Raw genomic sequence first — 14,432 nt, 5'->3', positions numbered from 1 at the left:
TCTGATCTGCAGAGCGGCTGTGTGTGTTTTCCCATGTATACTCAAAATCCTTCCCCACCGCCTGTCCTCGAGTGGCGGCTGTCCAGCTGGAGCTTGAGGATCCTGGGACACTCATCAGATTGAAAACAGCATCATATTTCCTTGATTACTGCTACTTTACTCCATAAATCAGGAAGCAGCGTCCAAGGTTATGTTCGTTTACCCTGAGAGCATTAGTGCCAGAAGCGTTGCCTACCTTCCAGTACCTATTTTAGGAACACTTGAAATTCCCCTCAAAAAACCAAAGTGTGGCCTAGACTAGCCCACCACAATGACAAATGAAATTTTACAGTGGCTGGAGATGCACTAAAAAAGCCTGTGTTTGGCAGACTGTTATCACCTGCCATCAGCCTTCCTACCACTGCCTCGGTGCCCGCTTTTCCCTCTCCCTCAAGCATCTCCTGGATACCTCCCAGCCCAAACCATGACTGCAAAATATCCCTATTGTATAGCTGGCTTCTTAACCTCATTTAAATTCTTCCTTCAAGCTACCTCCACCATGATGCCCTCAAATTACCACCATCTTTTAATGAGAAGGATGCTATGCATACCCATTTTATCGTTATTGTATTCTCTCAGCCCAGCTGCCTTCCACCCAGTAGCTCCTGCCTGTTATGCAGATTGCGAGCTCTCTGGGGTGCCAACTGCTCTCTTCCTTGCATGTCTTCACAGTGTGTACCATGAAGGAGCCCTGGTCCTGGATTGGGGTCCCATAACGCAAACAACTAGATAAAAGAATAATTTGTTAGCCTGGATTGCAAATCTTCTTCTGCAAGAAAAAATAAAGCAATTTCCCCAGGCTGTCAGAGGCACTTTCATGTGTCACTATCATAGCTCTCTTCTGGCAATGACAATGGTGCATCCAATTTCCAGGCACAAGAGGGAACGTTTGCTGCGCTGATGTGAGCTCTGCGTGTTGCTGCTCTACATCTAGCCATGCCACGGAGAACCAAACGGCTTGTAGGGAAGGGACGTGCTATTGGGAAGGCAGCTTTCTGTGGGAAGTTATTTTTAGTGTGGGGTGAACTAGGGGGGTGGCCTTTGATGGGATTTTTCCTGTGTATGATCCCTTTCCTTTCAAGGAATGTGATATTTGGCTTGTGTTTTGATTTTGTACCTCATAATCATGAAGGGAGAGGCTGTGCAAAGTTTGTTCGCCTGGATTTATTATTAATTACAAATCTGCACTACGGGTTACATACACTGAAGTGAAATCACCACTGCAGGTCTGGCTGTGAGGCAGGCAATTTATATCTACATTCAAAATTCATACAAAGAATATTATATTATCAGTAGGTATGTGATCTGTCTTCCACCTGTCTAGAGCAGTCTCAAAAATATTCAACTGCTGTACCTTTTTTTCAGCTCGCTCCTTGGGTAATTGAATCCAACTATTAGCAGCCAGGTACTAAAGTTTTTGTCCCATAAGGATTTCACTTCTTGGTACAAAAAAGGTCAGCTCAGTCAGTAAGAAGCATTGATCTATACTGTCAGCACCTCGCATCAGTGGTTTCAAATACTCCAGGGTCTGACCATAAATACATTTTCAAACAGGATGCAACCAATGGCATCTCCTTCTTCTGCAGAAAAATATAACAGTTTCCACTCAGCAAACACAGCACAAAGATGTACTTATCTATTGTGAAGCAAGTTATATCTACATAATGTTTTACAAATAATTCATACTTCATTTAAGCTTTCACTTGTGCTAACTTGACATGCTATGTACTTAACTTTATCATTTTTAATTGAAAATATGAAGCTCGAGCATCAGCAGCTTCAAAATAAAATCCTGATTTTCTCTCTCACATAATGCTTTCTAAGTGTCCTTTCCCACTTCTGACCAGTACATAACTATTACACCAGCTCTCTAAACCTATAAGAATTGCTGTTTTGCCTTCTATGTTAAGATACTTGAAATAAAAAAAAGGACTGACATTTTCTTAATGTTTAAAAACGTGTCATTGTCCTGAACGCATCCCAGCAATATCACTAAATTTCTCAGTAAAACAATAGTTAAACAAGTAATTGATTTAGCTTTGCAAAGGAAAAAATACTGCATTGTCTACAGGGAAAAAAAAAGTTTGGGCAACTCTGAAAAATGAAAGGAAAATGGAAGTGGTTCAGACTCCATCATCTCAAGTATCCCTTCATTGATATCCCTGAGACTCTGCACGACTGACATCTGTCAGGCAGGTGATTCCACCTGCCTTAATATTTTGTCCCAACTTTACACATAAAAACCTTCCCTGTCAAGACTGTACTGAAATCACTAACAGTTGCCCTATCAAGTCAAAAACTTTAGGTCATTTTCCACCTATTAACCAGGATGTGATCATTAAATTGCTTATTTCAAAAACAAATCTATTAGGTATATTCAAGCCTTTTTTATTGTATAATCCATCAACTGTGCCCGTACCATTTCCTTAGTCTCTAATTTGAGTGATAACATAAATAATGGGTTCTGTGGATTTCTCTATATGTTCTCTTTTTTATACAGAGGGACCCACAGGTTACATTACAGTATTTCTAGTCTGTAAGAGTCTTGCTTGAACAAAATTTCATTTCATTATTCCACACAATGCTTTAACTATGTGCTCCAGTTTCCAGTTTCCATTGGTTCTTCCCTAGTTACTGGTACTTTAATGATCATTGGACCTTTTAAATTGATGAATGCCATACAGAAATTAGGCCACACATTTCTTGATTCAATTTAAATTCTCCATTTTTGAATTTTCAATTCAATTTAAAAGAATGGGAAGTGGATCAGTCACTGATTTAAAACCTGCCAAATACTTAGGACACATCTGCATGTCGTGCTCAAGGTGGGCTGGACAACCCGCTGCAAAAGGAGGTGCAGCTGCCTAAAAACTGGTGCAGCTCATTTTGCTCTGGCTTTACCCCACTTCACACACCTGCATACTGCAGATACTGTAGTCTTCAGTTCCTCCCAGTTTGAGTGAATCCTCACTGATGGCTCATTAGACCAATTTTGTATCCTAAATGTTGCAGAGGCACTGCAGGCCTCTCTCCTCCGTTTGCCCAGAACTCTCACCGGTTTACGTTTGTTTGAAAATTAGGCTAAAATTCAAAGAGAACAATCCATGCTGGACATGCTGCAGAGTGTGGTACTCTGACCTCGGAGATGGTAGTGTCAAAAGTGGGCATAAGGTGAAACTAAATGGCCCAGGTGCTGCCCTGGCTCCCCACATCATCTGCTTGTCACCTTGACGGTGATGTCGTTCATGAGTGAGGATCTCTCACATAAGGACTCGGACCAGCCCTGTGTCCCCACTGCAGCAGTGGGAAGCCAGGAACAGACCTGTTTATTGCCTAGAGGGGTGCCAGGGCTGCTTTCAGTGCTCCCTGCTCCTGGATCAGCAGGACGGTGCCCTGTAAGGGCTCCATCCTTCCTCCTGTGCCTCCTCAGCTGCCATGTCCCTACGCCCAGGACAATGCTGTTTGACAGACTCCATCCTCTTGCTCAGCCCTCCTGCTCACTGCTGGCTCCGGCAAAGGGAATGAACAAATGAATAGGTCAGGGAGCACCGCAGGAACAACAAGCTCTCCGGGGGAGTGCCCAGAGTTTGGGGAGAGCCCTTGGCTGGGTAGAAAAAAAACAGAGGGAGAGACTGTTTCTCAGGGCTGCAATTCCTCACGGGAGGTGCTGAAATGAGATGATGAATGTTAATGCTTGGACTAGCTGGGAAACGGCAACCTCTCAGTGTAAATGTGGGTCTATTAAAGAGGGAAGTCACCCTTCAAGGACTGCGGCAGGGGAGGTGGGGGAGAAGAAAGGGAGCTGAACTTTCAAAGCAGGAGGTTGAGCTGTGGCCTGTATTTTCTTCTCTACCCACACTGCAGTGCTTATTTGCTGCTGGGGCTTATTAATTTTTCACTTATGCCACGCTAAAAATAGTTAATTATTGAAAATGCATATCTGTCTGATGGTGAAAGGCTGTCTCTTCCAAACAGGTGACTGGTTCAGATAACCCCAGAAGGCACTTCTGGGTCTTCTAGACCCTTGATCAAAATTTCTTTTTTAATTTGAAAAGAACAGAGGTGATTAAAACTGAAAATGATGGTGAGTCTAATGAAAGCTTCCTCCCTTCTTCCCCAAGAGCTGGTGTAATAGGCTGAGGTTTCTTTCTTTTCTTTTTTCATCCTTCCTTCCTTCCTTCCTTCTTTCTTTCTTCCTTTCTTCCTTTCCCTTGCTTTCTTTCTCTTTCTTTTCTTTTCTTTTTTCTTTTCTTTTCTTTTCTTTCCTTTCCTTTTCTTTTCTTTTCTTTTTCTTTTCTTTTTTTTTCTTTTCTTTTCTTTTCTTTTCTTTTCTTTTCTTTTTCTTTTCTTTTCTTTTCTCTTTCTCTTTTCTTTTCTTTTCTTTTCTTTTCTTTCTTTCTTTCTCTGTTTTGTTTTTTTTTTCAAATGAATATTTTCAGTGTATATATCATGCTGGTCCTTTGATTTTTTAAAGAAATCAGATGTAGAGATTTTGCTGTAACAATAGAGTGAATATGTGTGGATTATATTACTCGCAGTGCTGGTGAGAGTTCAAAGGCTGGAATGTCCAGACTAAATACACAGCAGAAAGATCAGTTCTTTAACATTTCAATTAGACAGAAACATGAAATAACAGGCTAGTGACTTCAGCTTCTCAAAATTAAACAGTTTGACACTGCACAGAACACGCATTGAAATTAATTATGCCTTCACAGCTTAAATCTCCTCCTGTTGAAATAGTGGTGGGAGTCATTCCTCAAACATAGGAGTCACTTTATAAAGGTAGTGGGTCCTATCCTTACCTGAAGGAGGGGGTTATCTTTCATATAGCAAAATCTAGATCAAGAGCCTCTTTGGAAGAAACAGGTCCCCAAGGATCCTGCTGTGCTGGGGAAGGGCTGGAGCCTTGCCTGTCCTGGGCAAGCTGTGGGATCAGCAGAAGGGGAGCACAGTCCACACAGGGACAGCATCCTCGCCCCTGCTCCGTATCACTGTCGTCCCTGTGGTACCTGCTGGCTCTGCTACAGGATGGGCACGACCACATCTGGCCACATCTGGGCGGCGGATGCCCTGGTGCAGGGAGCAGGGTTAGCCCATGCCTGCCCAGCCTGCTCCCATCCCCTCCTCCCATCCCCTTTCCCACCCTAGTTCACATCTGGGTGCATGGGGACCAGGGAACAAGGTGAGGCTTCCACTGGGGTGGCCACATCGCCTTCCTTTGGGGAAGGAAACCAGCACGAGGAGTGACCTGGGTGGGAGACAAGGGTCTTCCCATCTACCCTCAGTTTTTACTCAGGTAAAATGATGCTTTTCCTACAGCAGGGCCCTGCCCGAGCAGCGCCAGGAACACAACCCCCATGGTCAATGTGCAGGATTTGACCCTCTGTGCAAAGGAATCCCTCACCCATCTCCAGTTACAGGGTTGTCAGCTCACACCTCCTTACCTGCCACCCCAGCTTTGACCATAGTGTCATAGCATAGTATCACCGCCCTAATAATTAAAAAGGTTAAATTGTTTGTCTAAGGAATCATAGAGAAATCTCTTACTATCTCTAAGTCCACGATATAACTGTCTGTGTTACCAATTAAATGTCCAGTGTGTGTGTGTCTCAGGAGTAATTGCCAATAAAGTTTCTGCACTGTGTCAGCTCAGTTTCACATACTCCTCTGACATGTTTGCAGTGGCAACTGAAACATTATAGCTCCCTGAGAAAATATTTCTGTTATAAGGTATACACACAAACATACACGGTCTGAGAATTGCTTTCATGTTGGAAACAGGATCATGGAGTTTGCAAGAGAAACAGTGATGGAAAGAGAATATATCTTTGCTTTTAAAGCAAGGTGTCTAGAAATGACTCAATTACCTCAGGAGAATAAGTTATCAATTACTATAATTGTTATTTTATGAGCCCTACTCATGGACCTGCAGTCTTTGTCCCTAAGAGTTTCCAATCTCAACATAAACCAGGGGATGAGAGATAGCTACAGAGAGAAGGGACCTAAAAAGGGGGGAAAAAAGACAACACTGGCCATCTTAATAAGCCAGAGTTTTAGCTGTGTGTAAGTCTCAAGGATATTTTGTAGACATCACAAAAAGGACTTTTGAGGATGGACATGAAGAAAAGCAACGAGAAGACACTGAGATGTGTAAAGGGAGTTCCTTCCCTATTGCAAGGGATAGCAAGGGAGAAAGAAGAAAGATATTTGCTTCAAAAATTAAATGTTCTAACAACCAGACAGTGGAAGCTGACAAATGTCATCTCCTTTCTTTATGCAAATCATTCATGAGTCCATCGCAGTTCTTGAAGATGTATTGGTCATTCATCATCTAGAGAAACCATATCCAGCTGCACAGATGATTCACACATTACTTTAGCCGTTCTCTATTTTTCAGGGTTTATGCCTAGTAACCCCAGCTTCATGGCATTATTTTGGCTCCCAAACATGTTGAATGAGAGAATTATTTAATGACAAATAGTGACAACTAAATGTCAAACAATTCTTGTTCTCATAGGACTATGGGTATTTAGCTTTGCCAAATCTTCATTTTCTCTTTTCAGTGGCCTCCCAGGAATACTAAAGCAAATTTGAGGATGTGGTCATAGAGCTCCACAAGGGTTTAAGTCAAGCTTTTAGACAAGTGGTCTCATTTTAGGCTTCCTGGTTTTCACCAGAGCTGAGAAATGGGCAGCCACATAACTCCATGCAGGAGCCAGGGCTCACACAAGACCTGGCCAACTATTCCAGCTATGGATCTCATTTCTAGCGGATATCAGACTGACCAGCCTCAATGTCCTCCGGATGTAGTGTAAATCCATTTCTTCATATGAGCCTTTTCCCAAAGAAATACTGCCTCATAGACCAAAAAAACATAAAGAAGGCTCCAAGGAATTAAGACAAGATTACAAAGGAAAAGGAGATTTTTGTTAATTATTCCCAAATGATAGCCCAAGCACTCTGACTAGCCAAGTGTATTACCTCTTCATCTATTGTATGACACTCCAGCATGATGGAAAGACTAAACAAACAGGGGCAGGAAGGCTTAATTTCCCCAAGCTTACACCAAAACACCAACAATTATTCACAGCATCATGTCAGCACCCCACTTCTGTTTCCTCTTCAGGAGACAATAACGCTGGCTTAACTACTCTACCAGGTACCATTGAGATGAATTGGTTTTCCAGTCATGCAAATCACTAACCACTACGTTTTATCATGGCATTCTCCCCACTCCCCAAATTCTGACTCCTGTGCTCCATCAGACTGTCTCCTAAACCTCTCACCTCGTTCTGCTATGACAGTATCTACAGCAAACCGAAGGTCACTCATCCTACTAGCACGGTAAAATTAAAAGTCGAGTTCAGCTTGCTATAATGCTCCTACAGAAAGTAACAACTGTTGAAACAAAAATGGAACCGGAGCTAATTCAGCATTTAGAAGTAACCACACTTCAGCTTCACACTCTCACATATTTCACTGTCTCCTGTCATCCATATCAGACAGATACCTAACTATATTTGCCAGAGTACTCTTATGTGGTACATAGCCCATGCTATAGTCAAAGCCATCTGCTCCGACATATTCTCCTGAAGAACTGAGACTGGAGAATGAGAATAGGCAATTAAAAGCAATTCTGTGAGCAAAATTTGCTTTTTAACCTGACCCTTCACAAAAATGCTGAGACAAGGATGAGGGTGAGGTATTATCTTGGATTTCCTACTTTAAAAGAAGCCAAGTTCAGATACCATCATACCAAGCCTATTTCTGACAAGACCCACTGTGATCATCCACATCGACTTATTGGCTACTAGTGCTCACTCCATAGCACATTGGCTTCACTTGCACTATGCACACAAGTAAAAGCTTGAAACATCCACCCCCCAGAACAGTTTTAGTTAGCACTGGAGATCAAGAAGTGGGCACAGAGAAGAGAGTTTATGCTAGCCAAGGCACTCCAGTTTTCAAATATAGATCTTCTTGGGGAAAAACCAAGGGACTGTGCAAGGACAGATGTGAAGTCCTGGAATTCGAATCTAATCTCATCAGATGCCCCATTACAATCAGTGAGACACATTAATGTGAACAAACGTGATCAGTCTGGCAGCACTCTCATGTAAGCAGAAATGCTAGTTTCACAGGAATAATTAATAGCCCTCTTCTGCCACTGGGCTAAACAAGGAGAAAAGAAAAAGAACAGGGTGAGATGAAAAGAAGATACAAGACAGACGAAGAGGATACAAACATGAGTTTGATAATGACAGATTTCTATAAGGACCTACATTGAAGAAAAGATGGAGAGCAGCTGAACAGAGAGGGTATCGTGAAATTAGTCTAAACAGGACTTTGTTCGACCAAGAAGGAAAATGCAGGGGGAAAGCCAACAACAACAACCTGAAGAGTACCTAGAAATTCCAAACCAAAAGGCTCTGGCTTGTGCGCGCTTTCCTAGATATCCAGCCTGAGACAGAAGCAAACAGCAAAAGAAGAGAGAAACAGAAAATATTACTAAGCAATGCCTTCAGTTAGCCATCTGCTGTCAGCAGTCTAACAAAGAACTGACTTACTCAGCTCCATGATGGGTGTGAAATTCACTGGATAAAGTTTTCCATATGTACATGCCCTCCTCTGCCCCAAATAATCAGCTCTTCTAAAATAAATAAATAAGGTCCATTCTCCCTCTCCAACTGAGAGATTCCCATTAGTCCCACAGCATCCAGCTCCCCACCACACCAGTACCAGACTGGTAAGTGCCCAGTTTCACAGGGAGCAGAGGGGGGTCAGTGCCTCAGGCTGAGCTAAGGTACAGCAAGCTCCAAAGCCTCCACACCAGTTCTAACAGCCAGGTTATAAACTTCTGAAAAATATGAGTTCATAATGAAAATACTAACACACAAAATCCTGTAATACTCACATTTACTGTATGAAGCTTTATATTATCCCATAAAAATAAATAAAACACATCAGCTATCATATAACCATGGGGATTCTTCTTGGTTTTTTGCTCAGATCACTGTTTTGCATACAGAGAAAAGGGGTGATTTCTGTTTTATCTTACAGTTTAATGTTTTTCTCTTCTTTTTTTGAACAGACTTTTGCTGTGATGTCTGTAATCCAGCTCCCAGGCTACATAGTTTCTTCTGATATACTGTGATCAAGTCCCAACTGGTTGGTCTAGTTTCTTCACATATATCTCTTTAGATAAAGCCTTTGCAGGAGGGAGAAGATAGAAATAGAGTTGCCACAAGCCTTGGATTTGGCTAGTTTATCTTGCGCCCTACTCCACTTTGCTGAAGGACATTAATTGTCCTGAGGTCTCCGTGGCCTGCGCATCTTTTTCCATTTTTTTCCTCTCTATTACCCTCCCACCAGCAGAAATCATAACCGTGCAAGCAGCAACTGCCAAAAGGCAGCAATTCATAATCAGCAGAGTGATTACAAAGGAGCCAGCAGCAATGCTGAGGTTTACAGCACTTCCTGCGCACAAAACTACGTGGTAAAAATATTTGCAGCAGAGAGTAAACAGGCTTAATGGGCTCCAGTTTAATTTCTTTTTTATAATCCTGTAGTGAGAGTATATAGTGCTTGGAAAAAGTGCTATGCTGACAGCACAGAAGATGCAAGAACTCCGCTTAGCTGCACAGCACGTACGGTGTGGACACCAGAAAGTGCCCGATCGGCATGCCCGGGTCGCATTGGGCATGGCCCAAGGTCGAACTTGCAAGGCTGCCAGCCTGACTGCAGCAACAGCCTAACCCCCACCCCTGGGAATGCCCTGTCACACCGGCTACCCAGGATACAACAGCATACTCGCATTATTGAAAAAGAAACATGAGCAATATGAGGCCACTGAAAAGCTTCGGTGATTTTCCTACCCTTTTTTAAACAGACTGCATTTCCAGATCCCAGGCACAGAGGATGTTCCCCGTCTGGAGCTTCACATATGCAAGAGTCAATGTGTTTTTCTCTTACCCTCCCTGCGCTTCCTCGGAGCTCCTGCAGCCAGGGAAAATTCCCAGCTAGGCTGGCTCCAGTGCAGACTAGCTACTGGGAGGAGTAACAGTTTACAGAAGGCTAAAACCTTTAAGTGATCTGACATGATTAGGGGGAAAAAGTCAGCTCATCCTCCATATCCTTTGCCCAATCCAGGCTTTACTCTGGGTATATAAGGATATGGAGGAAAACTACTGGCACTGACAAGTGGCTATCTTCTACACAGCAGCGGAGAACCACGGAGAAGATATATTACTCTCCATCACTGATTTTAGTAAGTGCACCCTTCCCCACTCTTTTGCCAGATGCAAAAATGGGGCACACAAAATGAGACTCAAAAAAAACCCCAAAACCCCATCCATTTATAAGGGAGTGGAAAAAACAGATATCAAAGGGAAAAAAACAAAACACACATCATACTTTCTGTAAGACAGATACACTTCAACTTTTCACATCTGGAAAAATACTTATTTGTCAGACAGGCTGCAAGGCATTCCCTGTCTTTTTAGCTTCTAGGGTGGAAAGACTGCAAAACCTCTCTTTTTAAACAAAGGCCTTTACCACAGTCTAGGTCTGCTTTTCTAAGAGATCAAGAAATTTATACTTTTAATCTCATGTGATAATCATGGAGCTGCTTAACTCTAAATACCACCTGAGACTGTGAGTTGAATTCGTTATGGTCTCATTAACTGTTCAGGGCTGCCTTGACATCCTAGCCAGGGGATGGTGAAGAGAGTTCCTGAGGCAGTGGAACAGTCCTGGTCTAATTTTCCCCAAAGCAATGCGGAGGGATTGGGTGACTCTTTCATCAATTCCTGTAAATACAGAAGCCTTTGAAATTGTCTTTCTTTTGCATTTAGTAGTTAGGAAAAATGGCCTTGTCCTTGGAAGGCGGCAGGGATGGTGGATGGTCTGCCTCCGTTTCCCTGGGAGCAGAGGGAAGAGACAAGAAAACCCTCAGTCTGATAAGGATAATGATCCAAGCAAATGCTCAGCCTCATGAGCTAGAAAAGAGGGTTGATACACTCTTGGATCTTTCATTGCAAATAGTCCCCATTACTGGGGACAAAATGCCAGAATGACCACTTCCGAAAAGCTGACCTGTATCCCAGGGGCCACTGGAAGAGGAGCTAGAGCCAACAGTGGCTGTCACTCACAGGGAGATGGTCCTGGGGAGAAGTCACAGGCTGAATTGCCAACCCTGAATGTCCTGTCGGCTTTAGTTTTGTAACCTGAAACAGAGTCAGTGTACGACATCTCCTGTTGCACCACCAAGAGCTGGACATTTAGCTACAGCAGTGGAAATTAGATACAACAGAGGATAACTTCACCTCCAACCTTCAACAACTTTGAAGGAAAATAAAATCACAGGAAAAAAAGACTTGGAAAAAATGGTCAAAGTAAAGCATCCACCACGTGAGGATTCACTCAAGAAAAGGAGTTTCTGAAGCAATGAAAGGGCCATCAGAAGCACTTTGTCTCTCAAAGCAGGGTATCTAAAAAGAATTGAATGTGATAGACATGACGTAGGTATACTGTATGGGTACTGCAAGAGCTACAAGTCTCCAGTTTTCAGTGTTTTCAGAGAATATATATATCTGCAATGTGAATGGGAATGTGGACAAGTGTTGACAAAGAACTTAGATTTTTCTTTTAGACTCCAACTTTCATAAAGTTGAGATATCTATGTATACAGATGTGGAAGGTATCTGCAGGATCAGATCACTATGGTTTGTATAAATCTTTTTACCAGTTTTGCACTGCTTTAGTTTTGCATTCACAAATTGTTACTTCTTAATGAAAAAACCATGAGGACTAATTTTTTTCATTGTTGACCACTGTAGGCCATCTTCAAAACATGAACCCAGTTTTACTCAGAAACTCAGCCTGACCTGGGGAGATTTCAAATGACTCAGCCATAGAATGAGCCTCATGACTGACACCAGGGTGAAAAGCACTGGATAGCTCATGAGGTGTTGACAATAACTCTGAAGGTACATAACCTTGATGACGTCCTAGGTTGTTTCTTTGAATGGCTCACAGCTTCCAGCAGCTGCCTAAAGGAGAAATGGGCTGTGTTTTCATTTCCCTCACTAGAGGAGAGAGCCCTGCAGAGAGGTGACAGGAATGAGGCAAATGCTAAGAAAAACAAAAACAAAAACAAAAAATGAGATTCCTTAGAAATTTCTAAGCAACATTGCAGAAGAATAATTCCACCATCTGTTCAAGAGCTTCTCAGACTGCTTTGTCCAATCTGGACCTAAATGCACTTCTTGCAAAGATCCAAAGCGTGACATGTGGCAAAGCTAAGTACTATGCCGACAGACCCAGCAGCACCAGAAGAATACGACTCAGGATGTCTTCACCATCTCCCCAGGTAAGTTTTTAAACAACTAACTTTTCTGACACGCTGTAATAAAGTTCTGCAAAAGGAAGAGCACCAGCAAGGCAGATAAAGAATTATATTTCAGGGACATCGCCTGAGAATAATTTAAAGACCTAATTGAAGGGATTCCAGAACATTGTAAATTATGATTCACATCACAACCTCTAGTAGTCACAGTTCAGGGTGATAAGAAGTTGATTAAGGAGTGCCCACTTTTAAGACATCGTAGAGGCTGAATTAATTCACATGCAGGGTTATTTCTTCACACCAGTAGTCCTTGGTGAAATTAGAGAAAGCTAGGAGCCGCTGTTTTGGGGCAGGAAGGGGAGAAAATTGCTCCATTTGAAAATTTCTATATTCTTTGGCCTAATACCTAAAACAGCAGTCACGACATGCTGCGTACTTTTCTACTGAATGAGGGAAAGGATAATAGAAATGTCCTATCCTGCAGCACCCCAATTCTGACTGCATACAGATCTTTCCGTACTGCTCCACTGTCTAGAGAGTAATGGGACAGAGGGAACTAGGAATAGGATAAAGGTAGTAATTACAAGAAAATATCAGTGTTTTTTAAGTTAAGTGTCTGCACTTAGGAGGAAAAAAAGTCTTGGGTTTCAAAGATGCTATTGCAGGCTTTTTAAACTGCATGCAATAATACTGAGAAATTATCATGCTGAAGATGTTCTGCAAATTTCTTTGGGAAGATTTTATGCAGCAGTTGACAGATATTATTATATGTATGTATGTTTGTGTTCTATACAAAAATTCCCATGCTGTGGTATTATGTTACGAGAGCTTGTGAGAATGTGGTGGAATGGTGAACACTCATCCATCACCTCCCAATGGACTACTCAGAAGTCCATTTATTTATGACAAGGTAAAATCATTTTGCTGTTTTCTAGCTAGTAGCAAAAAAATGGAACTACTCAGTAGACTTATATTTGTAGACCTACATTTTTAAAAATGACAAGTTAGATGTCCAGTGTGAGAAACTTTTTAAAAAGTTACTTCATATTTCCCTCAGAGTTAGATGTCTACTCTGTCTTCTCAAAAGCAGACCCTTTCTGAAATTTTTGGAGGCGATCCAAATCAGGTCTCTTTCAATGTGTAGGACCCAAAATCCAGACAATTGAGGACAATTTCATTCTGTTGCCTCTTTGGCATCACATTTTTCTTAGAGAAATGGAAAAATCAAACTAATTTACACTGAACTGCACCATTATTATTATTAAGTTTAAGTAGGAGCACATAAAAACAGAGATGACTGTACAAAAGCTATGAAGTTTGTATCGACTCAGAAAAAAAAGATAAAGCTAAACTCTATCATGATAATTACTTATGATCAGAGATTTTTCTTCATCAGGAAATCTATTACCATACTCACTATTTGCCTTTTGGCTCAGGTAATTTTCTTTTAATTTCCTAAAAACAATAATCTTTCCAAACTTCTTATTTGTTCTGGCAATTAACTTCAGCCTATTTATTTTCTTCAAATTTATATACCTAAGGTAAAAAGACCTTTGAGAGGCAGATTTTGTTTTCCAGGGTCTTTTGGAGGTTACAGCAGTAAATTACAGATTCTAAACTAATATGCATATAAGAAAGTAACAGAACTTGGAAAGGGGCACACAAAAATATTAGCAGCTAAGGACATAATAAAAATTAATAATGAAAAAGGCACAAGATGTTGTGATGCTTCCTCAAGGCTGGTTTACTGCTTTCACAAGCAGCCAATATTGAATGCTCTGGAGAGCAGGGCAATTCATCTATTTCTACAATACTTTGCTAGAAAGCAAATGTTGGCCTGACCCCAGCTGGTGATTAGGTTATACTGAGGAGTTTGAGGATTGATAGCCCTTGTCATTTTAAATTAGCACTAAATGTAGTTGAGGATGTTATTCTTATTTGGGTAAATATTGCATTCTTTTTGCAAATCATCTATATTAAGGTATTTGTCTCATAAAATAGATTGAGGTCCACTATTAAACTGTGTGCAGTATAAAAAATAGCGCAT

This window comes from Gymnogyps californianus, chromosome 2 (assembly GCF_018139145.2).
Source record: "Gymnogyps californianus isolate 813 chromosome 2, ASM1813914v2, whole genome shotgun sequence".
Taxonomy (NCBI): Eukaryota; Metazoa; Chordata; class Aves; order Accipitriformes; family Cathartidae; genus Gymnogyps; species Gymnogyps californianus.
The sequence above is the reverse complement of the archived record's forward strand: the minus strand, read 5'-3'. Positions refer to the sequence as shown.